Genomic DNA, 3,870 nt, shown 5'->3' with positions numbered 1-3,870 from the left:
TGTTTCTTTAATAGACTTGCTCTTATCAATAGCTCTGTTGATTTCAATTTCAGTTGTGTATACAGTTGACTTCTCATATCATGCACATTACTAGCATCACAACAGAGCCAATAGTGTTGTTGTACATGTAGACCCGTGGTACCCATCTGAAATCTTGTTGTGCCATGTAGTTTCCCACGCTTTGTATTCTTTCACTGCTGCTTTGTGTTGAACTGTGTCTCTATTTTTATTTGGCAAGACAATGCAGTGACCATAGGACATAGATATATGTTTGTTTGATGCTTTTATTATGTACTAGTACTTGGCAATAGAAGACTTGGTAGTTTAATCCTGTCCACCTTACTAATGAACTGGTTCATCGAAATGAGTTTCATATACTAGTACATGCTAAACCTATTATGTGTCTGCTTGTTTCTTCTTTTAGAATGCTGACAAAATATTGGGGAAGAGTGCCTTATTAAGCAATGGTAAAGGAAGTAATGCATATAAGATTCAAGATAGTGACACATCCTTGTTGGTCTCCAACGAAGCTGATAAAACAGCTAACGAAGACTATCTCGAAGACAGTGAGACAACCCCAAAGTCCTGTCTTGGTTTAGTGTTCGAGTTACTGGCCACTACCGCTTGCATAAGCTATTCAAACTTGTTGTCTGAATCAGTTCAGTTTCTTAAGTCTCAACTACAAGTTGAAAGACAGTGGTCAACTGTGCTACGATAAGAAGCGAAAGGACTGCGGAAGTCCCTGGAGCATTCAGATGCATACTTTCTGGTGCAACAGCAAGCGTTGGAGGATTTTAGCGCCAAACAGGACAAAGCTAATAAGCTTGCTAAGCTTATTGCCAGCATGGTGGATACCATGTTTCTTGAGCTCTTCTGAAGTTGTTTCAGTTATGCTCTCGTTTTGCTGCCGGGTTTATTTGCACTGGTGGCCAATTTTGACGGCCAGTGTATGTAATATGCTGCTTTGTTCCCTATATTTGCACTGGTGGCGAACTTTGATGCCAAGTGGATGTAATATGTGTAATAGCAGTAATAGGCTAGCGTTAATTGCTTGCTTATTTATTTCCTTATTGTCCTGTTTAGTTGTTTGCTTGTAGTCACTGTAGTTCTTTTTTTGTGTTTTTCTAGTGGCCACAATAACCTATTTTTGGAAACTAGGCCAAAATAATCATGGCAACACATGGACTGTTGTAACCATGGGCCTCCTGCGGGCCGTATGATCCATGGGCCTTCTATGGGCCGTAGGATCCATTGGCCTTCTATACGGGCAGTAGGATCCATGGGCCTTCTACGGGCCGTACGATCCATGGGCCTTTTATGGGCCGTAGGATCCATGGGCCTTCTACGGGGCGTATCATTATTTCGCCAATCATGGGCCATACTATTCATGGACAATAACGGGTCGTTAATAGGCCGTATTTGATAACTCTATGAAAATAGCCCAACGGGTTTTTTCGACATGAAAACGGCCCCACGTATTAACGGACAACAAACGGGCCGACTGTAACCACGGGCTGAGTTTGGCCCACAAGCAGAAAATGACAGTAACGGGCCGTAAGTAACCGAATGCTGGAAATGATCCCAAGAATAAATGGGCCCTGAGAAGGCCGAAAGATAACATGGGCTGGAAATGGCCCAACGGAATAATGGGCCGTGAATGGGTATAAAGTGATACACTGTTCATTATGGGCCAGTTTTACCATGGGCCGTTAAGGGGCTGAGGGTTACTAAGGGCCTCATATGGGCCGAAAGACGTCATGGGCCATACATGGGTTGGAATTATATTGGACGGCCCAGATAACGCTACTGGGCCTAATTCGGATAGGCCGTAAACGGGCCCTGGGATAGCGGGCCGTGTTGGGGATATGATTACTGGAGATAAACCGTCTAGGAGTGGCCGAGTTAGCTCCATGAGTATAGAAGCCTAGGAAGACGTGAAGGTGGTGGCACTTTACGAAGGCGCAAGGCCCAAAGGTGGGTTAAAGCCTGTAGATGTAAACTGACTCTGTCATGTAACTTGTATTGTAAGTTAGAGGAATAGAGACTGAGCCAGACACATCTATGATCCGGCCTCGGGAGTCTGTAAACCGGCGGGCGTCAACCTATGTATATAAAGGGACGACCCGGCTGCGGTTTGAGGACAACAGACAACAACTCGAGAGCCAGGCAAAGCGGATTCGCTCCCTGGTCATCGAAACCCTAGCAATACCAATCACAACTAGACGTAGGCTTTTACCTTCATCAAAGGGGCCGAACTAGTATAAAACCTCTCGTGTCCCCTTGTCCGGTTTAACCCATTTAAGCTAACCCGTAGCGATGGCTCCACGACTAAGTCCTTTCACGAGGACATCTGCCGTGACAAACCCACGACAGGCTATAAATGGGCTATATGTGAACAGGTCGTTAACAGGCTTGCCGTGGGCCGGCCCGCCACCTTTTGACCAAGTTAAATGGGCCGGCCTTTTCACAGGAATGGGCCTCTGTTGGGCCGTGCCACGTGTCGACGTATCATAGGCGCTTTGGGTCCAATGAGTGGATGACATCTGTCCCAACAGTGAGCCGACATGTGTTTCCTCCAGCCAATGATGATTTTACACATGGAAAATCCCCATTGGTCGGGGCTGTTAACGGGTTATCGGATCCAAAACTGGACCCGATAGCTTAACGGTGTTCCGTTATGGTGGATGCCACGTGTCAGTCATCCTTGATGAAAGCACTTCTATGATGCGCGATTTATCGTCATGGAAGTGGACACTTCCGTGATGATAATTTTGGTAATGTTATGGAACACTTCTACGACAGCACAGGTATGACTATCTTGATTCTGTCATAAATTTGTCATGGATGTACATGCATGACAGAAAACGTGACCTACTGTGACAAACACGTATCATCACAGAAGTGTACTTTTTTTGTAGTGATAAGTCCAAAAATCAACTTTTGCACGCCAGAATACCTGGATCTAGCCCCCTGCAACAGGGAGCTGATGAAGTATACTGGACGTTGCGCCACTTTCTTCCTTGTCGCGTCCTTGGGGTTGCCTCCGCTGTCGTGCTCTTCTTTATCTTGATCTACATATAGCCTTGCTAGGCTATTGTCACTCTCTCCCCTGGAAGGGACACTAGTTGAGGCTGCTACTTCTTCCACTTCCCGTTGCACCACTAGTGCTGCACTAACCACTTGATTAGTTGCCGCTAGGTATAGCAACAATGGCTCTTGTGGTTTGGGAGCAACCAAAGTAGGCACAGAGGACAAGTAGATCTTCAAATCTTGCAGTGCTACGTCTTCCTCTGGAGTCCACTTCATGGGTCCTGCCTTCAAGATTTTGAAGAATGGCAAGGCGCGCTCGGCAGACTTGGAGATGAACCTATTAAGCGTGGCAACACACCCAGTCAAATGCCTCACATGCTTAACTGTATTAGGTGCCTGAATCTTCTCAATAGCCTTCATCTTATCGGGGTTGGCCTCTGAGGGAGTCCTGGATTAGGGGGTCTCCGGACAGCCGGACTATATCCTTTGGCCGGACTATTGGACTATGAAGATACAAGATTAAAGACTTCGTCTCGTGTCCGGATGGGACTCTACTTGGCGTGGAAGGCAAGCTAGGCAATACGGATATGGATATCTCCTCCTTTGTAACCGACCTTGTGTAACCCTAACCCTCTCCGGTGTCTATATAAACCGGAGGGTTTTAGTCCGTAGGACAACAACAACTACAACATACAATCATACCATAGGCTAGCTTCTAGGGTTTAGCCTCTCTGATCTCGTGGTAGATCTACTCTTGTACTACCCATATCATCAATATTAATCAAGCAGGACGTAGGGTTTTACCTCCATCAAGAGGGCCCGAACCTGGGTAAAACATTG

Source organism: Triticum urartu, chromosome 2 (assembly GCF_003073215.2).
Source record: "Triticum urartu cultivar G1812 chromosome 2, Tu2.1, whole genome shotgun sequence".
Taxonomy (NCBI): Eukaryota; Viridiplantae; Streptophyta; class Magnoliopsida; order Poales; family Poaceae; genus Triticum; species Triticum urartu.
This window is presented reverse-complemented; position numbering follows the sequence as displayed.